The 26393-nt window shown below is 42.2% G+C and overlaps 1 protein-coding gene across 2 annotated transcripts in view; it reads left to right on the top strand.

Annotated features, from left to right (window-relative positions):
* The window catches only part of RNF167 (ring finger protein 167), a 78079-nt gene that overhangs the window by 26381 nt on the left and 25305 nt on the right, over nucleotides 1-26393 (top strand). The gene's annotated exons all lie outside the window — the stretch shown is intronic.

Consider the following 26393-nt stretch of genomic DNA (forward strand, 5'->3'; position numbering starts at 1 on the left):
TCCCTCCCACCCCAGTCATTCTCTTTGCCTGTGTTAGTGATAGGAAGAGGTAAAGTGAGGTGTTAGTTATAGATTATTCAATCAAGTGTTTATTATTTTTTAAAGTGGTGCCACAGTGTGCTACTTTGTTCTGGGGTGTAGCCTAGACGAGATCAGTCTCTTCAGTCAAAAGAGAATCATTTGGTGGCTTTAAAGCAATGGGAACTTGTGGGACATAATTCTCACTGCGCCTCCCATATACTGTTGCTGCCCTATCTGGGGAAAAAATCTGAGGGTCTTTTGCTCAGTATTTTTCTTGTATTCTTCAGGTCTATGTGAGAAGTAGGATTTCACACGCCTGAGTGCTGCCTTTGCTGTCGGCAGCTTGTGAGGTAAGTGCCATTTTTGTTTCTGGGATTAGAAAATAGAAGAAGGATTTGGCCTCTCTCACGTTATAATTGAGCAGCCCTTTGTATATTATATGGGCTCTTTACTGGTATGCATTCTCTTTTTCATATAGGAGAGTATACAGACAGCAAATATATTAAATCTGCTGTGTCACATTTTTTTCACTTGCAACGCACTCTCGGCGGTGGTATGATTCCTGCATGCCGACCGGGAGTTTGCTATATTCTTCCTGTTGCACTACAACTGTTTGTTATAGATATGTAAATTATCGTTGTAAGGGCTTGCTTTATTCAAACATGGGGCATGTTCTCCTGGCGGTTATTTATACAAATACAAGCCGACGGGGAGCTTTCTATGGGCTCACATCGCTCTCTTCGAGCGTAATTATGGCGTAGTATTTTGCAATGCATTGTTAAGGCCCACGATGGGCGGTCCTTAAGATGGCCCTGTTCATAGCACGCCCTTTTCTTCCCCTTCACGGGGTGTTGTGAACTTGTTGCGCAAGATAAAGAAATAAAGCGCACATAATGTGGCAGATTTTTTGCACTTTGTAATGTAAAATCCTTTACAAGTACCCAATATCGTTATAAGACAGCATGTGTGACGTGTGAAGATCATCACGTTACAAGACTCTATATACACACACTTCTATTTTATTTGGGTCATGTTGCTACGAACATGACGTTCTCAGTATAAATTGAACATGAAGTGAGGGCTCATCTCAGCAAGCTCATCTGAGATGTCCGTAGTTACTCTGACGATTGTTTGCTGATATATATATATATATTTTTTTTGCAAGACAATAAAAACTTTCTCTTTAACTTTTAAAGAGACAGTAGCACACAAAACAGATAACGTTCTGTTTCAGTTTTTAAGAGTCAGTACCGTTTTTGGTGGGGTTTCTTTTATTTGAAATTCAGCTTTGTATTTAAAAACAAGTGCACACATAAAATAAAGAATTTTCTCCAACATAGGTGTGTCCGGTCCACGGCGTCATCCTTACTTGTGGGATATTCTCTTCCCCAACAGGAAATGGCAAAGAGCCCAGCAAAGCTGGTCACATGATCCCTCCTAGGCTCCGCCTTCCCCAGTCATTCTCTTTGCCGTTGTACAGGCAACATCTCCACGGAGATGGCTTAGAGTTTTTTAGTGTTTAACTGTAGTTTTTATTATTCAATCAAGAGTTTGTTATTTTGAAATAGTGCTGGTATGTACTATTTACTCTGAAACAGAAAAGAGATGAAGATTTCTGTTTGTAAGAGGAAAATGATTTTAGCAACCGTTACTAAAATCGATGGCTGTTTCCACACAGGACTGTTGAGAGGAATTAACTTCAGTTGGGGGAAACAGTGAGCAGACTTTTGCTGCTTGAGGTATGACACATTTCTAACAAGACGATGTAATGCTGGAAGCTGTCATTTTCCCTATGGGATCCGGTAAGCCATTTTTATTACATAAAGAAAAAAAGGGCTTCACAAGGGCTTTTAAGACTGTAGACATTTTCTGGGCTAAAACGATTTATATATAAGCATATTTTATACTCCATAGCCTTGAGGAATTATTTTAATCTTGGGAATTATGTAAAATAACCGGCAGGCACTGTATTGGACACCTTATTCTCTAGGGGCTTTCCCTAATCATAGGCAGAGTCTCATTTTCGCGCCTCTATTGCGCACTTGTTTTTGGGAAGCATGACATGCAGATGCATGTGTGAGGAGCTCTGATACATAGAAAAGACTTTCTGAAGGCGTCATTTGGTATCGTATTCCCCTTTGGGCTTGGTTGGGTCTCAGCAAAGCAGATACCAGGGACTGTAAAGGGGTTAAATATAAAAACGGCTCCGGTTCCGTTATTTTAAGGGTTAAAGCTTCCAAATTTGGTGTGCAATACTTTTAAGGCTTTAAGACACTGTGGTGAAATTTTGGTGAATTTTGAACAATTCCTTCATACTTTTTCACATTTGCAGTAATAAAGTGTGTTCAGTTTAAAATTTAAAGTGACAGTAACGGTTTTATTTTAAAACGTTTTTTGTACTTTGTTATCAAGTTTATGCCTGTTTAACATGTCTGAACTACCAGATAGACTGTGTTCTGTATGTGGGGAAGCCAAGGTTCCTTCTCATTTAAATAATGTGATTTATGTGACACAAAATTTAGAGAAAATGATGCCCAAGATGATTCCTCAAGTGAGGGGAGTAAGCATGGTACTGCATCATCCCCTCCTTCGTCTACACCAGTCTTGCCCACACAGGAGGCCCCTAGTACATCTAGTGCGCCAATACTCCTTACTATGCAACAATTAACGGCTGTAATGGATAATTCTATCAAAAACATTTTAGCCAAAATGCCCACTTATCAGCGAAAGCGCGACTGCTCTGTTTTAGAAAATACTGAAGAGCATGAGGACGCTGATGATATTGGTTCTGAAGTGCCCCTACACCAGTCTGAGGGGGCCAGGGAGGTTTTGTCTGAGGGAGAAATTTCAGATTCAGGGAAAATTTCTCAACAAGCTGAACCTGATGTGATTACATTTAAATTTAAATTGGAAAAAATCTCCGCGCTCTGCTTAAGGAGGTGTTATCTACTCTGGATGATTGTGAGAATTTGGTCATTCCAGAGAAATTATGTAAAATGGACAAGTTCCTAGAGGTCCCGGGGCCCCCCGAAGCTTTTCCTATACCCAAGCGGGTGGCGGACATTGTAAATAAAGAATGGGAAAGGCCCGGTATACCTTTCGTCCCTCCCCCCATATTTAAGAAATTGTTTCCTATGGTCGACCCCAGAAAGGACTTATGGCAGACAGTCCCCAAGGTCGAGGGGGCGGTTTCTACTCTAAACAAATGCACCACTATACCCATAGAAGATAGTTGTGCTTTCAAAGATCCTATGGATAAAAAATTAGAGGGTTTGCTTAAAAAGATGTTTGTTCAGCAAGGTTACCTTCTACAACCAATTTCATGCATTGTTCCTGTCACTACAGCAGCGTGTTTCTGGTTCGATGAACTAGAAAAGGCGCTCAATAAAAATTCTTCTTATGAGGAGATTATGGACAGAATTCATGCTCTCAAATTGGCTAACTCTTTCACCCTAGACGCCACTTTGCAATTGGCTAGGTTAGCGGCGAAAAATTCTGGTTTTGCTATTGTGGCGCGCAGAGCGCTTTGGCTAAAATCTTGGTCAGCGGATGCGTCTTCCAAGAACAAATTGCTTAACATTCCTTTCAAGGGGAAAACGCTGTTTGGCCCTGACTTGAAAGAGATTATTTCTGATATCACTGGGGGCAAGGGCCACGTCCTTCCTCAGGATAGGTCTTTCAAGGCCAAAAATAAACCTAATTTTCGTCCCTTTCGCAGAAACGGACCAGGCCCAAGTGCTACGTCCTCTAAGCAAGAGGGTAATACTCCTCAAGCCAAGCCAGCCTGGAGGCCAATGCAAGGCTGGAACAAAGGAAAGCAGGCCAAGAAACCTGCCACTGCTACCAAGACAGCATGAGATGTTGGCCCCCGATCCGGGACCGGATCTGGTGGGGGGCAGACTCTCTCTCTTCGCTCAGGCTTGGGCAAGAGATGTTCTGGATCCTTGGGCGCTAGAAATAGTCTCCCAAGGTTATCTTCTGGAATTCAAGGGGTTTCCCCCAAGGGGGAGGTTCCACAGGTCTCAATTGTCTTCAGACCACATAAAAAAACAGGCATTCTTACATTGTGTAGAAGACCTGTTAAAAATGGGAGTGATTCATCCTGTTCCATTAGGAGAACAAGGGATGGGGTTCTACTCCAATCTGTTCGTAGTTCCCAAAAAAGAGGGAACATTCAGACCAATCTTAGATCTCAAGATCCTAAACAAGTTTCTCAAGGTTCCATCGTTCAAAATGGAAACCATTCGAACAATTCTTCCTTCCATCCAGGAAGGTCAATTCATGACCACGGTGGATTTAAAGGATGCGTATCTACATATTCCTATCCACAAGGAACATCATCGGTTCCTAAGGTTCGCATTCCTGGACAAGCATTACCAGTTTGTGGCACTTCCGTTCGGATTAGCCACTGCTCCAAGAATTTTCACAAAGGTACTAGGGTCCCTTCTAGCGGTGCTAAGACCAAGGGGCATTGCAGTAGTACCTTACTTGGACGACATTCTGATTCAAGCGTCGTCCCTTCCACAAGCAAAGGCTCACACGGACATTGTCCTGGCCTTTCTCAGATCTCACGGGTGGAAAGTGAACGTAGAAAAAAGTTCTCTATCTCCGTCAACAAGGGTTCCCTTCTTGGGAACAATAATAGACTCCTTAGAAATGAGGATTTTTCTGACAGAGGCCAGAAAATCAAAACTTCTAAACTCTTGTCAAATACTTCATTCTGTTCCTCTTCCTTCCATAGCGCAGTGCATGGAAGTAATAGGTTTGATGGTAGCGGCAATGGACATAGTTCCTTTTGCGCGAATTCATCTAAGACCATTACAACTGTGCATGCTCAGTCAGTGGAATGGGGACTATACAGACTTGTCTCCAACGATACAAGTAGATCAGAGGACCAGAGATTCACTCAGTTGGTGGCTGTCCCTGGACAACCTGTCACAGGGGATGAGCTTCCGCAGACCAGAGTGGGTCATTGTCACGACCGACGCCAGTCTGGTGGGCTGGGGCGCGGTCTGGGGACCCCTGAAAGCGCAGGGTCTTTGGTCTCGGGAAGAATCTATTCTCCCGATAAATATTCTGGAACTGAGAGCGATATTCAATGCTCTCAAGGCTTGGCCTCAGCTAGCAAAGACCAAGTTCATACGGTTTCAATCAGACAACATGACGACTGTTGCGTACATCAACCATCAGGGGGGAACAAGGAGTTCCCTGGCGATGGAAGAAGTGACCAAAATCATTCTATGGGCGGAGACTCACTCCTGCCACTTGTCTGCAATCCACATTCCAGGAGTGGAAAACTGGGAAGCGGATTTTCTGAGTCGTCAGACATTTCATCCGGGGGAGTGGGAACTCCATCCGGAAATCTTTGCCCAAATCACTCAACTGTGGGGCATTCCAGACATGGATCTGATGGCCTCTCGTCAGAACTTCAAGGTTCTTTGCTACGGGTCCAGATCCAGGGATCCCAAGGCGACTCTAGTAGATGCACTAGTAGCACCTTGGACCTTCAAACTAGCTTATGTATTCCTGCCGTTTCCTCTCATCCCCAGGCTGGTAGCCAGGATCAATCAGGAGAGGGCATCGGTGATCTTGATAGCTCCTGCGTGGCCACGCAGGACTTGGTATGCAGACCTGGTGAATATGTCATCGGCTCCACCATGGAAGCTACCTTTGAGACGAGACCTTCTTGTTCAAGGTCCGTTCGAACATCCGAATCTGGTCTCACTCCAACTGACTGCTTGGAGATTGAACGCTTGATCTTATCAAAGCGAGGGTTCTCAGATTCTGTCATTGATACTCTTGTTCAGGCCAGAAAGCCTGTAACTAGAAAAATCTACCACAAAATATGGAAAAAATATATCTATTGGTGTGAATCTAAAGGATTCCCTTGGGACAAGATAAAAATTCCTAAGATTCTATCCTTTCTTCAAGAAGGTTTGGAGAAAGGATTATCTGCAAGTTCTTTGAAAGGACAGATTTCTGCCTTGTCTGTGTTACTTCACAAAAAGCTGGCAGCTGTGCCAGATGTTCAAGCCTTTGTTCAGGCTCTGGTTAGAATCAAGCCTATTTACAAACCTTTGACTCCTCCTTGGAGTCTCAATTTAGTTCTTTCAGTTCTTCAGGGGGTTCCGTTTGAACCCTTACATTCCGTTGATATTAAGTTATTATCTTGGAAAGTTTTGTTTTTGGTTGCAATTTCTTCTGCTAGAAGAGTTTCAGAATTATCTGCTCTGCAGTGTTCTCCTCCTTATCTGGTGTTCCATGCAGATAAGGTGGTTCTGCGTACTAAACCTGGTTTTCTTCCGAAAGTTGTTTCTAACAAAAACATTAACCAGGAGATAGTCGTGCCTTCTTTGTGTCCGAATCCAGTTTCAAAGAAGGAACGTTTGTTGCACAATTTGGATGTAGTTCGTGCTCTAAAATTCTATTTAGATGCTACAAAGGATTTTAGACAAACATCTTCCTTGTTTGTTGTTTATTCTGGTAAAAGAAGAGGTCAAAAAGCAACTTCTACCTCTCTCTCTTTTTGGATTAAAAGCATCATCAGATTGGCTTATGAGACTGCCGGACGGCAGCCTCCTGAAAGAATCACAGCTCATTCCACTAGGGCTGTGGCTTCCACATGGGCCTTCAAGAACGAGGCTTCTGTTGATCAGATATGTAAGGCAGCGACTTGGTCTTAACTGCACACTTTTACTAAATTTTACAAATTTGATACTTTTGCTTCTTCTGAGGCTATTTTTGGGAGAAAGGTTTTGCAAGCCGTGGTGCCTTCCATCTAGGTGACCTGATTTGCTCCCTCCCTTCATCCGTGTCCTAAAGCTTTGGTATTGGTTCCCACAAGTAAGGATGACGCCGTGGACCGGACACACCTATGTTGGAGAAAACAGAATTTATGTTTACCTGATAAATTACTTTCTCCAACGGTGTGTCCGGTCCACGGCCCGCCCTGGTTTTTTAATCAGGTCTGATAATTTATTTTCTTTAACTACAGTCACCACGGTATCATATGGTTTCTCCTATGCAAATATTCCTCCTTTACGTCGGTCGAATGACTGGGGAAGGCGGAGCCTAGGAGGGATCATGTGACCAGCTTTGCTGGGCTCTTTGCCATTTCCTGTTGGGGAAGAGAATATCCCACAAGTAAGGATGACGCCGTGGACCGGACACACCGTTGGAGAAAGTAATTTATCAGGTAAACATAAATTCTGTTTTTTTTCTGGCCCACATGCGGTGCTCTGTGGTTCCTTGCACTTTTCTTATGGAATTATGGGCACATGACATGGTTGCTTTAATGTACATAGCAACGTCTACTTCCAGCAAGGTTACCATGCTAATTGGATTTTTTCAGGCGCTGATATAAGAGAAGTTAAAGAAACGGTAACATTTTTACTGTGTAAACTTTATTAAAAGAATTGAGGCTGTTTGTTTGTTACTTCATCCTTTGTGACATAGGATGGTACAAAAACACAGAGAAATAAGTTACTTTGAGATTTAAAGAGACAGTAACGTTTTGTTCTGTGTATATTATAATAGATGCCTTTCAGCTGTTTGTTAGTTCATCCTTTGTGACTGAGGATGCAACAAACGCTCTCAAGAATAGAGGAATAAGAAATTAGAGGGTCTCCTTATGACAATCTATGTTCATCAAGGGTTGCTATTGCAGGTGGCAGTTTGCATTGGTACAGTTACAAGTGCAGCTGCATATTGGTTTGATACTCTGGAAGAGTCTTTTAAGTCTGAGACTTCTTTGGAAGAGATACCTGATAGGACTAAAGCTTTTAAGTCAGCTAATTCATTTATTACTGACGCTTCCCTGCAACTTACCTAATTGGCGGCTAAGAGTTCAGGGTTCTCCATTTTAGCACGCAGCTCCTTTTTGGTTGAAATCTGGGTCTGCAGATGTTTCTTCCAAATCTAATCTTTTGGCTATCCCTTACAAGGGGAAGGCCTTGTTCAAACCTGACTTGAAGGCAATTATTTCTGACTTCTCGGATCTCCTCCCTCAGGATAAGAGATCCAATCGGAGAGGTCCACAGAGTACTTTTTGTTCCTTTCGGAATTCCAAGGGTTCCCCCTCTTCCTCTTCTTCTAAGCAGGGGGGGAACTATCCGCAATCCAAGTCCAGACTGGAGACCCAACCAGTCTTGGAATAAGGATTAACAATCCAAGAAACCTGCTGCGGCTTCCAAGTCTGCATGTAGGGTTGGCCCCCGATCCGGGACCGGATCTAGCAGGGGGCGAATTGTCTTTCTTCATCCAGGCTTGGATGAGAGATGTTCAGGTTCCCTGGGCAATAGATATTGTGTCTTAGGGATACTATCTGGAATTAAAAAATTCTTTCCACAGAGGAAGGTTTTTTCTTTCACAAATTATCTGTAGACCAGAAAAAAAGAGAGGCGTTTTTACGCTGTGTTTAAGACCTCTTCTCCTTGGGAGTAATCCGTCCTGTTCCAATTCAGGAGCAGGGAAAGGTTTTTTTCCTCAAATCTGTTGTAGTTCCCAAAAGAGAGGGAACTTTCAGACCTATCTTAGATCTCAAGAGTCTAAACAAGTTTCTCAGAATTCCGTCTTTCAAGATGGAAACTATTTGTACCATTCTTCCATTGATCCAGGTGGGTCAATATATGGCGACGGTGGATCTAAAGGATGCATACCTTCATGTTCCCATCCACTGTGACCATTTCAAATTCCTGAGAGTAGCCGGGTGGATAACTCGGCATGCTAAAGGCGCTGTGGCTAAGCTCTGTAGCAACCCAAGGGTTGCGGTTCAATCCCCGGCGAGGTCCACTCAGCCTTTCATCCTTCTGAGATCGATAAAATGAGCTGCGCCTTGAGACCCTTATAGGTGATTAGCTGCGCTTTACAAGTACCCACTACATGCATGCATAAAGTGCATCTGTATCGTGCAATAATTTTTTCCATTCATGGACTACCACTTTTAGTTTGTGGCTCTTCCTTTTGGTCTATCCAGCACCCAGAATCTTCACTAAGGATCTGGGGTCTTTACTGGCGGTTCTAAGGCCGCGGGGCATTGCAGTGGCACCTTATCTGGATGATATACTGCTAGCAAGGTCCTATACCACAATTGTGCTTTCCTTCCAAAGAACCCATGGGTGGAAGGTAAACCTGGAACATGCCCTTTCTGGGAATTGTATTCGCTTTATTTCTGTGAAGATCTTTCTGATTGTCAGAAAGCTAAGAATTCTGAGTAAGTCCGTCCAGTCCTCGTCCGTCTGTGGCTCAGTACATGGAGGTAATAGGATTGATGGTGGCGGCGATGGCCACTGTACTGTCTGTACGGTTTCGTCTCAGACCTCTGCAATGAGCATGCTCAGGCAGTGGAATGGAGATTGTACAGATCTGTCTTCTTAATATTTCTAGATCAACAGACAAGGGATTATCTTCTATGTTGGTTGTCACTGGATCATCTGTCCTGGGGGACATGCTTCCCTTCCACAGACCCTCGTGGGTAATAGTGACAATGGGTACCAGTCTGTTAGGTTGGGGAGCAGTTTGGAACTCCCTAAGGGCTCGGGGTGTGTGGACTCAGACGGAGTCTCTACTTCCCATCGATACCATAGAGTTGAGAGCAATATTCAGTGCACTTCAGGCTCAGTCTCAGTTGGCTTCAGTCTAGTTCTCCAGATTCCAGTCGAACAACTTTACGTCTGTAGCTTATATCAATCATCAGGGAGGAACAGGAGTTCCTTAGCGATGACAGAAGGAGCCAAGCTCATTCAGTGGGCGGAAGGCTCACTCTTGTTATCTGTCTGTGATCCTTATCCCAGGTGTGGAAAACTGGGAAGCGGATTTTCTAGGCAGACAGACGTTTCATCCGGGAACATGGAATATTCATCCGGAGGTGTTTGCCGTCCTGATTCTCAGATGGGGCAGGCCGGAGTTGAATCTTATGGCACGGCAGAATGCCAAGCTTTCAAGATACGGGTACAGGTCCAGGGATTCCCAGGCCGAGCTGATAGATGTTTTGGCAGTGCCTTGGTCTTTCAGCCTAGTTTATGTGTTCCCTCCATTTGCTCTCCTTCCCTGGTTGATTGCTCGAATCAAACAGGAGGGTGCTTTGGTGATCCTCATCGCTCCTGCGTGGCCTTGCAGGACTTGGTGCGCCGATCTGGTGGGCATGTTATCTCAGCCACCGTGGACACTTCCTTTGCGGACAGACCTTCTAATTCAGGGGCCTTTCCATCATCCGAATCTAGTGTCTCTGCAGCTAACTGCTTGGAGATTGAACGCTTACTCTTATCTAAACCAGGTTTTTCTGATTTGGTCATAGATACCTTGATTCGGGCACGTAAGCCTGTTACTAGGAAAATTTACCATAAGATATGGCGTAAAAATCTTTATTGGTACGAATCCAAGGGCTACTCATGGAGTGAGGTTTGGATTCCCAGGATTTTGTCTTTTCTCCAAGACGGGTTGGAGAAAGGGTTGTCAGCTAGTTCCTTTAAAGGGACAGATTTCTGCTTTGTCTATTTTGTTACACAAGCGTCTGGCAGATGTTCCAGATGTTCAATCCTTTTGTCAGGCTCTGACTAGAATCAGGCCTGTGTTTAGACCAATTGCTCCTCCTTGGAGTTTGAATTTAGTTCTTAAAGTTCTTCAAGGGGTTCCGTTTGAACCTATGCATTCCATAGATATTAAGTTATTATCTTGGAAAGTTTTGTTTTTGGTTGCTATTTCTTCTGCTCGCTGAGTTTCTGAGCTTTCGGCATTGCAATGTGATTCTCCTTATCTTATTTTTCATTCGGATAAGGTATTGTTACGTACCAAACCTGGTTTTCTTCCTAAGGTTGTTTCAAATATTAATCAAGAAATTGTTGTTCCTTCCTTGTGTCCTAATCCTTCTAAGAAGGAGCGACTGTTACATAATTTGGACGTGGTCCATGCCTTGAAGTTTTACTTACAGGCAACTAAGGATTTTCGTCATTCCCTGTTTGTTGTGTTTTCTGGGAAGCGTAGGGGTCAGAGAGATACGGCTACCTCTCTTTTTGGCTGAAGAGTATCATCCGTTTTGCATATGAGACAGCTGGACAGCCGCCTCCTGAACGAACTACAGCCCGTTCCACTAGGGCTGTGGCTTCCTCATGGGCATTCAAAAATGATGCTTCTGTTGAACAGATTTGCAAAGCTGCAACTTGGTCTTCTCTTCACACTTTTTTTCAAAATTTTACAAATTTGATACTTTTGCCTCGTCTGAGGCTGTTTTTGGGAGAAAAGTTCTTCAAGCAGTGGTGCCTTTCGTTTAGGTTCCCTGTCTTGTCCCTCCCTTTCATCCGTGTCCTATAGCTTTGGTATTGTATCCCATAAGTAAGGATGAAATCCGTGGACTCATCGTATCTTGTAAAAGAAAAAGGAAATTTATGCTTACCTGATAAATTTGTTTCTTTTACGATATGATGAGTCCACGGCCCACCCTGTTTTTGTATGACAGGTCTTTTGTTTTTGTAAACTTCAGTCACCTCTGCGCCTTGGCTTTTCCTTTCTCTTCCTAACTGCGGTCGAATGACTGGAGTGGGAGGGAAGGGAGGAGCTATATATACAGCTCTGCTGTGGTGCTCTTTGCCTCCTCCTGCTGACCAGGAGGCGATATCCCATAAGTAAGGATGAAATCCGTGGACTCATCGTATCGTAAAAGAAACAAATTTGTCAGGTAAGCATAAATTACCTTTTTTTTGCACTGTTGCTTGCTTAAAACTTTGCTTAACAGCAGCAAAGGGGTTAAACACAGTTACAATCATCTCCAAAGCATCAATGCACTACTGGGACCTAGTTGAACCAATCTGGTGAGCCAATAACAATTAGGTATGTGTGTAGCTCCCAGTGAGCATTGCTGTTCCCGAGCATAACTGGGTATGCTATTCAACAAAGGATACAAGAAAAACAAAGTAAATGTGAAAATACTATTAAAGGGACAGTCAAGTCCAAAAAAATAATTTAATGATTCAAATAGGGCATGTAATTTTTAACAACTTTCCAATTTACTTTTATCACCAATTTTGCTTTGTTCTCTTGGTATTCTTAATTGAAAGCTAAACCTAGGAGGTTCATATGCTAATTTCTTAGACCTTGAAGCCCGCCTCTAATCTGTATGCATTTTGAGTTTTTCACCACTAGAGGGTGTTAGTTCATGTGTTTCATATACTGTAGATAACATTGAGCTCACACACGTGAAGTTACCTAGGAGTGAGCACTGATTGGCTAAAATGCAAGTCTGTCAAAAGAACTGAAATAAGGGGGCAGTTTGCAGAGCCATTGATACAAGGTAATCACAGAGGTAAAACGTGTATTATAACTGTGTTGGTTATGCAAAACTGGGGAATGGGTAATAAAGGCATTATCTATCTTTTTAAACAACAAAAATTCTGGTGTTGACTGTCCCTTTAAAAAATAAAAAGAGAAGTTACTTAAAATTGTATGCTCTATTTGAATCATTGAAGTTTAAATTGACTTCCATATCCCTTTAAAACAGTTAATTCCTAAACATGTCCATTGAGATTCACAGCAAATAAAACCGAGGTTAAACTCAACACTTTTTTATTATGCACATAAAAAAGAACACAATTTAAACACATTAAGAAATATTTTTTTTTTTTTTTTTTTTTTTTTTTGAAGATTTTCATGCAATGCGCTTCATTTTTTTTTTTTTTTTTTTTTTTTTTTTTTTACTTTGAAAAAGCTTTATTGAGAATTAACAAAATACAATTCACAAATGAGAGTGACAACATGGTACAGTATCCAGTATCACATTATGAAAATTACAAATATTGCAGGAGTCTATTAAGTAAGACATTCAACATAACACAGATATGTGATCATGAGGAGATCGAATTAAGTGAGAACAGCAATCATCATTATCAAATTAGAGTATGACGTGCATCAGGAACTACGATGCTCGTCCTAATAAGAAGATACAAAAAGAAAAAAGGAACAGCAAAAGGTAGAGAGAAAAAGAAGAGAGAGGGAAAGGATGTTGATGGAGAGTAAGAAATATTTTTGCATGGAAAAGTAGTTAAAAGTATTTAAATATGTGTTTGTGCACAACTAATTCCTAGGTACTAATTGCCTACTGCCTAATGAGGATAACATCCTCCTATCTGTTGGAACAAACGGATATACCGCCATCATGAAAACAAAACCCCTTACTTGAACCATTTTTATCATGTACATGAAGTAAAAGCTGTTGGAATTTAATTTGAAAGTAATACAGCTTCTTTTCTCTTGTAAGGTGTATCCAGTCCACGGATCATCCATTACTTGTGGGATATTCTTCTTCCCAACAGGAAGTTGCAAGAGGACACCCACAGCAGAGCTGCTATATAGCTCCTCCCCTAACTGCCATATCCAGTCATTCTCTTGCAACTCTCAACAAAGATGGAGGTAGTAAGAGGAGAGTGGTAAAATATAGTTAGTTTTTTCTTCAATCAAAAGTTTGTTATTTTCAAATAGTACCGGAGTTGTACTATTTTCTCTCAGGCAGTATTTAGAAGAAGAATCTGCCTGCGTTTTTCTATGATCTTAGCAGCTTGTAACTAAGATCCACTGCTGTTCTCACATATGTCTGAGGAGTGAGGTAACTTCAGAGGGAGAATGGCGTGCAGGTTATCCTGCTATTGAGGTATGTGCAGTTTTAAGTTTTTCTAGGGACTAGAAAATGCTGCTGGTACCTGATTAATGTAAGTTAAGCCTAAAAACAGTGATTTAATAGCGACTTGTATCAGGCTTACTACCAGAGATATATACTCTGATAATATGGCATTATAAAACGTTTGCTGGCATGTTTAATCGTTTTTATATATGCTTTGGTGATAAAACTTATTGGGGCCTAGTTTTTTCCACATGGCTGGCTTGATTTTTGCCTAGAAACAGTTTCCTGAGGCTTTCCACTGTTGTAGTATGAGTGGGAGGGGCCTATTTTAGTGCTTTTTTGCGCAGTTAAAATTACAGACAGAGACATTCAGCTTCCCTCAGCAGTCCCCTGCATGCTATAGGACATCTCTGAAGGGCTCTAAAGGCTTCAAAAGTCGTTTATTGAGGAAGGTAGAGCCACAGCTGAGCTGTGGCAGTTGTGACTGTTTAAAAAATGTTTATTTCGGTTTTTTTGATCCGTTTTTTGCATTAAGGGGTTAATCATCCATTTGCAAGTGGGTGCAATGCTCTGCTAACCTATTACATACACTGTAAAAATTTAGTTTGATTCAATGTTTTTCAAATTTTGACAAATTGTTTATCTTAAAGGCACAGTACCGTTTTTTATATTTGCTTGTTAACTTGATTTAAAGTGTTTTCCAAGCTTGCTAGTCTCATTGCTAGTCTGCACAAACATGTCTGACATAGAGGAAACTCCTTGTTCATTATGTTTAAAAGCCATGGTGGAACCCCATATGAGAATGTGTACTAAATGTATTGATTTCACTTAAAACAATAAAGATCAGCTTTTGTCTTTAAAAAATTTATCACCAGAGGATTCTGACGAGGGGGAAGTTATACCGACTAACTCTCCCCACGTGTCAGACCCTTTGGCTCCCGCTCAAGGGACTCCCGCTCAAATGGCGCCAAGTACATCAAGGACGCCCATAGCGATTACTTTACAAGACATGGCGGCAGTCATGGATAATACACTGTCAGCAGTATTAGCCAGACTGCCTGAATTTAGAGGAAAGCGTGATAGCTCTGGTGTTAGGCGTAATACAGAGCATACAGACGCTTTAAGAGCCATGTCTGATACTGCCTCACAATATGCAGAAGCTGAGGAAGGAGAGCTTCAGTCTGTGGGTGATATCTCTGACTCAGGGAAACCTAATTCTGATATTTCTACTTTTAAATTTAAGCTTGAGAACCTCCGTGTTTTGCTTAGGGAGGTTTTAGCTGCTCTGAATGACTGTGACACAATTGCAGTGCCAGAGATATTGTGTAGACTGGATAAATACTTTGCAGACGGTCCCTAAGGTGGAGGGAGCAGTTTCTACTTTAGCAAAGCGTACTACTATCCCTGTCGAGGACAGTTGTGCTTTTTCAGATCCTATGGATAAAAAATTAGAGGGTTACCTTAAGAAAATGTTTATTCAACAAGGTTTTATCCTGCAGCCCCTTGCATGCATTGCTCCTGTCACTGTTGCTGCGGCGTTCTGGTTTGAGTCTCTGGAAGAAGCTTTACAGACAACGACTCCATTGGAGGACATACTTAACAAGCTTAGAGCACTTAAGCTAGCTAATTCTTTTGTTTCTGATGCCATTGTTCATTTGACTAAACTAACGGCTAAGAATTCTGGATTTGCCATCCAGGCGCGTAGGGCGCTATGGCTTAAATCTTGGTCAGCTGACGTGACTTCAAAGTCTAAACTACTTAACATTCCCTTCAAGGGGCAGATCCTATTCGGGCCTGGTTTGAAGGAAATTATTGCTGACATTACTGGAGGTAAAGGTCATGCCCTTCCTCAGGACAGGTCCAAATCAAGGGCCAAGCAGTCTAATTTTCGTGCCTTTCGAAACTTCAAGGCAAGTGCAGCATCAACTTCCTCTGCTACAAAACAAGGGGGAACTTTTGCTCAGTCCAAGACGGCCTGGAAACCTAACCAGTCCTGGAACAAAGGCAAGCAGGCCAAAAAGCCTGCTGCTGCCTCTAAGACAGCATGAAGGAATGGCCCCCTATCCGGTAACGGATCTAGTAGGGGGCAGACTTTCTCTCTTCGCCCAGGCGTGGGCAAGAGATGTTCAGGATCCCTGGGCGTTGGAGATTATATCTCAGGGGTATCTTCTGGACTTCAAGGCTTCTCCTCCACAAGGGAGATTTCACCTTTCACGATTATCTGTCAACCAGATAAAGAAAGAGGCATTCTTACACTGTGTGCAAGACCTCCTAGTTATGGGAGTGATCCATCCAGTTCCAAAGGAGGAACAGGGACAGGGATTTTACTCAAATCTGTTTGTGGTTCCCAAAAAGAGGGAACCTTCAGACCAATCTTGGATCTAAAGATCTTAAACAAATTCCTCAGAGTTCCATCATTCAAAATGGAAACTATTCGGACCATCCTACCTAGGATCCAGGAGGGTCAATATATGACTACGGTGAATCTAAAGGATGCTTACCTTCACATTCCGATACACAAAGATCATTATCGGTTCCAAAGGTTTGCCTTTCTGGGCAGGCATTGCCAGTTTGTGGCTCTTCCCTTCGGGTTAGCTACAGCCTCAAGAATTTTTACAAAGGTTCTGGGGTCGCTTCTGGAGGTCCTAAGGACGCGGGGCATAGCAGTGGCCCCTTATCTAGACGACATCCTGATACAGGCGTCAAATTTTCAAATTGCCAAGTCCCATACGGACATAGTTCTGGCATTTCTGAGGTCGCACGGGTGGAAAGTGAACGAGGGAAAGAGTTATCTGTCCCCACTCACAAGAGTCTCCTTCCTAGGGACTCTGATAGATTCTGTAGAAATGAAAATTTACCTGACGGAGTCCAGGTTATCAAAACTTCTAAATTCTTGCCGTGTTCTCCATTCTATTCCGTGCCCTTCGGTGGCTCAGTGCATGGAGGTAATCGGCTTAATGGTAGCGGCAATGGACATAGTTCCGTTTGCGCGCCTACATCTCAGACCGCTGCAACTATGCATGCTCAGTCAGTGGAATGGGGATTACACAGATTTGTCCCCTCTACTAAATCTGGATCAAGAGACCAGAGATTCTCTTCTCTGGTGGCTATCTCGGGTCCATCTGTCCAAAGGTATGACCTTTCGCAGGCCAGATTGGACAATTGTAACGACAGATGCCAGCCTTCTAGGTTGGGGTGCAGTCTGGAACTCCCTGAGGGCTCAGGGATCGTGGACTCAGGAGGAGAAACTCCTCCCAATAAATATTCTGGAACTGAGGGCAATATTCAATGCTCTTCAGGCTTGGCCTCAGTTAACAACCCTGAGGTTCATCAGATTTCAGTCTGACAACATCACGACTGTGGCTTACATCAACCATCAAGGGGGAACAAGGAGTTCCTTAGCGATGTTAGAAGTCTCCAAAATAATTCGCTGGGCAGAGAAACACTCTATCAGCGATCCATATCCCAGGTGTAGAGAACTGGGAGGCGGATTTTCTAAGTCGTCAGACTTTTCATCCGGGGAAGTGGGAACTCCATCCGGAGGTGTTTGCTCAATTGATTCATCGTTGGGGCAAACCAGAACTGGATCTCATGGCGTCTCGCCAAGCTTCCTTATTACGGATCCTGGTCCAGGGACCGGAAGCGACGCTGATAGATGCTCTAGCAGCACCTTGGTCTTTCAACCTGGCTTACGTTTTTCCACCGTTTCCTCTGCTCCCTCGACTGATTGCCAAAATCAAGCAGGAGAGAGCATCGGTGATCTTGATAGCGCCTGCGTGGCCACGCAGGACCTGGTATGCAGACCTAGTGGACATGTCATCCTTTCCACCTTGGACTCTGCCTTTGAGACGAGACCTTCTACTACAAGGTCCTTTCAATCATCCAAATCTAATTTCTCTGAGACTGACTGCCTGGAGATTGAACGCTTGATTTTATCAAAGCGTGGCTTCTCCGAGTCAGTCATTGATACCTTAATACAGGCACGAAAGCCTGTTACCAGGAAAATCTACCATAAGATATGGCGTAAATATCTTTATTGGTGTGAATCCAAGGGCTACTCATGGAGTAAGGTCAGGATTCCCAGGATATTATCTTTTCTCCAAGAGGGTTTGGAGAAAGGATTATCAGCTAGTTCTTTGAAGGGACAGATCTCTGCACTGTCTATTCTTTTGCACAAGCGTCTGGCGGATGTTCCAGACGTTCAGGCGTTTTGTCAGGCGTTGGTTAGAATCAAGCCTGTGTTTAAACCTGTTGCTCCATGGAGCTTAAATTTGGTTCTTAAAGTTCTTCAAGGGGTTCCGTTTGAACCTCTTCATTCCATAGATATCAAGCTTTTATCTTGCAAAGTTCTTTTTTTGATGGCTATTTCCTCGGCTCGTAGAGTCTCCGAGTTATCTGCTTTACAATGTGATTCTCCTTATCTGATCTTCCATGCAGATAAGGTAGTTCTGCGTACAAAACCTGGGTTTTTGCCTAAGGTGGTATCTAGTAAGAATATCAATCAAGAGATTGTTGTTCCATCATTGTGTCCTAATCCTTCTTCAAAGAAGGAACGTCTTTTACATAATCTGGACGTGGTTTGTGCTTTAAAGTTTTACTTACAAGCTACTAAAGATTTTCGTCAAACATCTGCTTTGTTTGTTGTTTACTCTGGACAGAGAAGAGGTCAAAAGGCTTCGGCAACCTCTCTTTCTTTTTGGCTAAGAAGCATAATCCGCTTAGCCTATGAGACTGCTGGACAGCAGCCTCCTGAAAGGATTACAGCTCATTCTACTAGAGCTGTGGCTTCCACTTGGGCCTTTAAAAATGAGGCTTCTGTTGAACAGATTTGCAAGGCGGCGACTTGGTCTTCGCTTCATACTTTTTCCAAATTCTACAAATTTGATACTTTTGCTTCTTCGGAGGCTATTTTTGGGAGAAAGGTTTTACAGGCAGTGGTACCTTCCGTTTAAGTACCTGCCTTGTCCCTCCCTTGATCCGTGGACTGGATACACCTTACAAGAGAAAACACAATTTATGCTTACCTGATAAATTTATTTCTCTTGTGGTGTATCCAGTCCACGGCCCGCCCTGTCATTTTAAGGCAGGTCAAAATTTTAGATTAAACTACAGTCACCACTGCACCCTATGGTTTCTCCTTTCTCGGCTTGTTTCGGTCGAATGACTGGATATGGCAGTTAGGGGAGGAGCTATATAGCAGCTCTGCTGTGGGTGTCCTCTTGCAACTTCCTGTTGGGAAGGAGAATATCCCACAAGTAATGGATGATCCGTGGACTGGATACACTACAAGAGAAATAAATTTATCAGGTAAGCATAAATTGTGTTTTTTTAAGTCCAGCACAAAACACAGATTTACTCAGGACAGGAACCTGCATTAAAAACTGCACGAGATTTTGAAACCTCTTTATATAAATAAAACAAATAATGAAATGACTACAATGTTCCATTAATGTCCCTTTTAAGATTAAAAAAAATAGCAAAAATTGTTTATTTTCTGTCATCATATGTGGATATCCTGATTCTATTGCCTATTAGTTACCCAGAGAACCACTGTGTTAAAGTACTATTAAATATAGTCAAATTGTATAATCAATATATATATATATATATATATATATATATATATATATATATATATATATATATATATATATATATATATATATATATATATATATAAAATAAAAAGACAATGCAATTGCACTTAAAAAATTGGGTTTCATAACCCTTTAAGTGTATCCAGTCCACGGATCATCCATTACTTGTGGGATATTCTCCTTCCCAACAGGAAGTTGCAAGAGGATCACCCACAGCAGAGCTGCTATGTAGCTCCTCCCCTCACTGCCATATCCAGTCATTCTCTTGCAACTCTCAACAAAGATGGAGGTAGTAAGAGGAGAGTGGTGTATTATAGTTAGTTTTTTAACTTCAATCAAAAGTTTGTTATTTTTAAATGGTACCGGAGTGTACTGTTTTATCTCAGGCAGCATTAGAAGAAGAATCTGCCTGCGGTTTCTATGATCTTAGCAGAAGTAACTAAGATCCACTGCCGTTCTCACATATTCTGAGGAGTGAGGTAACTTCAGAGGGGGAATGGCGTGCAATAAGGTATGTGCAGTTAACATATTTTTAGGGATGGAATTTGCTAGAAAAATGCTGCTGATACCGGATTAATGTAAGTTAAGCCTAAATACAGTGATTTAATAGCGACTGGTATCAGGCTTATTACCAGAGAGGCATACTCTTATAAAAGTGCAATATAAAACGTTTGCTGGCATGTTTAATCGTTTTTATATATGCTTGGTGATAAAACTTATTGGGGCCTAGTTTTTTTCCACATGGCTGGCTTGATTTTTGCCTAGAAACAGTTTCCTGAGGCTTTCCACTGTTGTAATATGAGTGGGAGGGGCCTATTTTAGCGCTTTAGCTTCCCTCTGCATGATACAGGACATCTCTGAAGGGCTCAATAGGCTTCAAAAGTCGTGTTTGAGGAGGGTAACAACCACAGTAGATCTGTGGCAGTTGTTGTGACTGTAAAAATTTCGTTAGTGTAACTGCCTTTTTTCACTGTTATTTCAAATTTTGGCAAAATTTGTTTTTCTTAAAGGCACAGTAACATTTTTTATATTGCTTGTTAACTTGTTTTAAAGTGGTTTCCAAGCTTGCTAGTCTCATTGCTTGTCTGTACAAACATGTCTGACACAGAGGAAACTACTTGTTCATTATGTTTAAAAGCCATGGTGGAGCCCCATAGGAGAATGTGTACTAAATGTATTGATTTCACCTTAAACAGTAAAGATCAGTCTTTATCTTTGAAAGAATTGTCACCAGAGGGTTCTGTCGAGGGGGAAGTTATGCCGACTAACCCACGTGTCAGACCCTTTGCCTCCCGCTCAAGGGACGCACGCTAATACGGCGCCAAGTACATCAGGGACGCCCATAGCGATTACTTTGCAGGACATGGCTGCGATCATGGATAATACCCTGTCAGCGGTATTAGCCAGATTGCCTGAATTAAGAGGCAAGCACGATAGCTCTGGGGTTAGACGAGATACAGAGCGCGTAGATGCTGTAAGGGTCATGTCTGATACTGCGTCACAATATGCAGAACCTGAGGACGAAGAGCTTCAGTCTGTGGGTGACATCTCTGATTCGGGGAAACCTGATTACAGAAATTATTGGTAAGGAGTGGGATAGACCCGGTGTGCCGTTTTCCCCCCCTCCTATATTTAGAAAAATGTTTCCCATAGACGCCACTACACTGGACTTATGGCAGACGGTCCCTAAGGTGGAGGGAGCAGTTTCTATTTTAGCAAAGCGTACCACTATCCCGGTTGAGGACAGTTGTGCTTTTTAAGATCTAAAGGATAAAAAATTAGAGGGTTACCTTAAGAAAATGTTTATTCAACAAGGTTTTATTTTACAGCCCCTTGCATGCATTGCGCCTGTCACTGCTGCGGCGGCATTCTGGTTTGAGGCCCTGGAAGAGGCCATCCATACAGCTCCATTGACTGAAATCATTGACAAGCTTAGAACACTTAAGCTAGCTAACTCATTTGTTTCTGATGCCATTGTTCATTTGACTAAACTAACGGCTAAGAATTCCGGATTCGCCATCCAGGCGCGTAGGGCGCTATGGCTTAAATCCTGGTCAGCTGACGTGATTTCAAAGTCTAAATTACTCAACATTCCTTTCAAGGGGCAGACCTTATTCGGGCCTGGAGGTAAGGGTCATACCCTTCATCAGGACAGGGCCAAATCAAGGGCCAAACAGTCTAATTTTCGTGCCTTTCGAAATTTCAAGGCAGGTACAGCATCAACTTCCTCTGCTTCAAAACAAGAGGGAACTTTTGCTCAATCCAAGCAGGCCTGGAAATCTAACCAGTCCTGGAACAAGGGCAAGCAGGCTAGAAAGCCTGCTGCTGCCTCCAAGACAGCATGAAGGAACGGCCCCCTATCCGGCAACGGATCTAGTGGGGGGCAGACTTTCTCTCTTCGCCCAGACGTGGGCAAGAGATGTTCAGGATCCCTGGGCGTTGGAGATCATATCTCAGGGATATCTTCTGGACTTCAAAGCTTCTCCTCCACAAGGGAGATTTCACCTTTCAAGAATATCTGCAAACCAGATAAAGAAAGAGGCATTCCTACGCTGCGTGCAAGACCTCCTAGTAATGGGAGTGATCCATCCAGTTCCGCGGACGGAACAAGGACATGGTTTTTATTCAAATTTGTTTGTGGTTCCCAAAAAAGAGGGAACCTTCAGACCAATTTTGGATCTAAAGATCTTAAACAAATTCCTCAGAGTTCCATCATTCAAGATGGAAACTATTCGAACCATCTTACCCATGATCCAAGAGGGTCAGTACATGACCACAGTGGACTTAAAGGATGCCTACCTTCACATTCCGATTCACAAGAATCATCATCGGTTCCTGAGATTTGCCTTTCTAGACAGGCATTACCAATTTGTAACTCTTCCCTTCGGGTTGGCTACAGCCCCAAGAATTTTCACAAAGGTTCTGGGCTCTCTTCTGGCGGTTCTAAGACCGCGAGGCATAGCGGTGGCTCCTTATCTAGACGACATCCTGATACAGGCGTCAAGCTTTCAAATTGCCAAGTCTCATACAGAGATAGTTCTGGCATTTCTGAGGTCGCATGGGTGGAAAGTGAACGAAGAAAAGAGTTCTCTATCTCCTCTCACAAGGATTTCCTTCCTAGGGACTCTTATAGATTCTGTAGAAATGAAAATTTACCTGACGGAGTCCAGGTTATCAAAACTTCTAAATGCTTGCCGTGTTCTTCACTCCACTCCGCGCCCTACGGTGGCTCAGTGCATGGAGGTAATCTGCTTAATGGTAGCGGCAATGGACATAGTGCCATTTGCGCGCCTGCATCTCAGACCGCTGCAATTATGCATGCTCAGTCAGTGGAATGGGGATTACACAGATTTGTCCCCTCTACTAAATCTGGATCAGGAAACCAGAGATTCTCTTCTCTGGTGGTTATCTCGGGTCCACCTGTCCAAGGGTATGACCTTTCGCAGACCAGATTGGACGATTGTAACAACAGATGCCAGCCTTCTAGGTTGGGGTGCAGTCTGGAACTCCCTGAAGGCTCAGGGATCGTGGACTCAGGAGGAGAAACTCCTCCCAATAAATATTCTGGAGTTAAGAGCAATATTCAATGCTCTTCTAGCTTGGCCTCAGTTAGCAACCCTGGGGTTCATCAGATTTCAGTCGGACAACATCACGACTGTGGCTTACATCAACCATCAAGGGGGAACCAGGAGTTCCCTAGCGATGTTAGAAGTGTCCAAGATAATTCGCTGGGCAAAGTCTCACTCTTGCCACCTATCGGCAATCCATATCCCAGACAGGAGAGGGCATCGGTGATTCTGATAGCGCCTGCTTGGCCACGCAGGACCTGGTATGCAGACCTAGTGGACATGTCATCCTTTCCACCATGGACTCTGCCTCTGAGACAAGACCTTCTCATACAAGGTCCTTTCAATCATCCGAATCTAATTTCTCTGAGACTGACTGCATGGAGATTGAACGCTTGATCCTATCAAAGCGTGGCTTCTCCGAGTCAGTCATTAATACCTTAATACAGGCACGAAAGCCTGTCACCAGGAAAATCTAACACAAGATATGGCGTAAATATCTTCATTGGTGTGAATCCAAGAATTACTCATGGAGTAGGGTTAGGATTCCTAGGATATTGTCCTTCCTCCAAGAGGGTTTGGACAAAGGATTATCAGCTAGTTCTTTGAAAGGACAGATTTCTGCTCTGTCTATTCTTTTACACAAGCGTCTGGCAGAAGTTCCAGACGTTCAGGCATTTTGTCAGGCTTTAGTTAGAATTAAGCCTGTGTTTAAACCTGTTGCTCCTCCATGGAGCTTAAACTTGGTTCTTAAAGTTCTTCAAGGGGTTCCGTTTGAACCCCTTCATTCTATTGATATCAAACTTCTATCATGGAAAGTTCTTTTTCTGATGGCTATTTCCTCGGCTCGAAGAGTCTCTGAGTTATCGGCCTTACATTGTGATTCTCCTTATCTGATATTTCATTCAGATAAAGTAGTTCTACGTACAAAACCTGGGTTTTTACCCAAGGTGGTTTCTAACAAGAATATCAATCAAGAGATTGTTGTTCCATCATTATGTCCTAATCCTTCTTCAAAGAAGGAACGTCTTTTGCATAATTTAGACGTAGTCTGTGCCTTGAAGTTTTACTTACAAGCGACTAAAGATTTTCGTCAAACATCATCCCTGTTTGTTGTTTACTCTGGACAGAGGAGAGGTCAAAAGGCCTCGGCAACCTCTTTCTTTTTGGCTTCGGAGTATAATCCGTTTAGCCTATGAGACTGCTGGACAGCAGCCCCCTGAAAGGATTACAGCTCATTCCACTAGAGCTGTGGCTTCCACCTGGGCCTTTAAAAATGAGGCTTCTGTTGAACAGATTTGCAAGGCTGCGACTTGGTCTTCGCTTCATACTTTTTTCCAAATTTGACAAATTTGATACTTTTGCTTCTTCGGAGGCTGTTTTTGGGAGAAAGGTTCTACAGGCAGTGGTTCCTTCCGTTTAAGTTCCTGCCTTATCCCTCCCATCATCCATGTACTTTAGCTTTGGTATTGGTATCCCACAAGTAATGGATGATCCGTGGACTGGATACACTTAACAAGAGAAAACATAATTTATGCTTTCCTGATAAATTTATTTCTCTTGTAGTGTATCCAGTCCACGGCCCGCCCTGTCCTTTTAAGGCAGATCTTAGGTTTTAATTAAGCTACAGTCACCACTGCACCCTATGGTTTCTCCTTTCTCGGCTTGTTTCGGTCGAATGACTGGATATGGCAGTGAGGGGAGGAGCTATATAGCAGCTCTGCTGTGGGTGATCCTCTTGCAACTTCCTGTTGGGAAGGAGAATATCCCACAAGTAATGGATGATCCGTGGACTGGATACACTACAAGAGAAAAAAATTTATCAGGTAAGCATAAATTATGTTTTTCTTTCGTGATTCAGATAGAGCAGATGTCCTCAAACTTGGCCCTCCAGAGGTTTTGGAACTACATTTCCCTTGGTGCTCAGCCAGCATATCAGCTGGCTGAGCATCATGGGAAATGTAGTTCCAAAACCTCTGGAGGGCTGTTTGAGGATGTCTGAGATAGATAATAGAAGTAAATTGGAATGTTAAAATTGTATTCTCTAATTAGCTTTATTCTTTAGGTATCCCTTGCTGAACAAATAGCAATGCACATGGGTGAGCCAATCACATGAGGCATCTATGTGCAGCCACCAATCAGCAGCTAGGATATCAAGAGAATTAAGCAAATTAGATAATAGAAGTAAATTGGAAAGTTCATTAAAATTGCATGCTCTTTCTAAATTATGATGGGAAAAAATTGGTTTTCATGTCCCTTTAAATTAAACTTTCATGATTAAGATAGAGCATGCAATTTTTTTTTTCTCAATATTATTTATTAACCAACAAAGGCAGTATTATACAATGATGCAGGCAGAACTCATAACAGTTACAAGTGAGCATGCAATTTTTAAACAACTTTCCAATTTACTTCCATTAACAAAATGTGCACAGTCTTTTTATATTTACACTTTTTGAGTTACCAGCTCCTACTGAGCATGTGCAGGAATTCACAGAATATACATATATGCATTTGTGATTGGCTGATGGCTGTCACATGATACAGGTGGAGTCGAAATATACATAACTTTGAAATGTGTATGAAAAAAAATCTACTTCTCATTTGAAATTTAACTAAGTGCTATTGCTTAGTCTTTTTATCGTGCATTTGTTGATTATTCATATCTACTGTATTACTGGTCCTAAATTTCAAATAAGCAGTAGTTTTTTTTTGTTGTTGATAATTTTCAAAATCCTTCAATTTCACTGTCCCCTGTATCATGTGACCCCAATTAGCCAATCAGACTCGTATACATATATACTGTAAACTCTTGCTCAGTAGAAGCTGGTGGCTTAGAAAGTGTGTATAATAATATTATATACATAATATAATACATAATTAATTAAAATTTGTGCAATATGTACCAATTTCATCTTTTAAAAGGACAATACACACTGATATAAACAGTATGTAGTTGTGTAGTAGAAAAACACCCAATATTCTTTCATTATTTTTTTTATTTAGTTTACCACCTTTTTTCTGTAATTTAAGTCTGAAAATTCAAGTTCTAACATTTAGACCTGAAAATGACAGTCCTCACAAACCTAACCTTACCTCATATGTTTCTCTTATTGGCCTCAGCAAGGTTGCTCTGATAAGGGACTTCAAAATAATGGCTATTTTGTTAATAAAATTATTGTGGAAAAATGGGCAGTAAAGTCCAAAATTAAATTGTCATGATTCAGATAGAGCATGCAACTTAAAACGACTTTCCAGTTTACCTAGGTAGGCTCAGGAGCAGCAATGCACTACTGGGAGCTAGCTGCTGATTGGTGGCTGTACATATATGCATCTTGTCATTGGCTCACCATATATGTTCAGCTAGCTCCTAATATTACATTGCTGCTCCTAAGTTTACACTTAAACAAAGGATACCAAGAGAATGAAGCAAATTTGATCATAAAAGTACATTGGAAAGTTGTATAAAATTGCATGATCTATCAGAGTTATGAAAGAAAAATGTTGGTTTTAATGTTACTTTAAGCCTTGTCTACTCAAGTCCTGATTGGCTTCTTCAGATAAGGCAAGTAGTGGGTGGAGATAACATAGCATACAAGGTGT

The sequence above is a fragment of the Bombina bombina genome, chromosome 6 (genome assembly GCF_027579735.1).
Source record: "Bombina bombina isolate aBomBom1 chromosome 6, aBomBom1.pri, whole genome shotgun sequence".
NCBI lineage: Eukaryota > Metazoa > Chordata > Amphibia > Anura > Bombinatoridae > Bombina > Bombina bombina.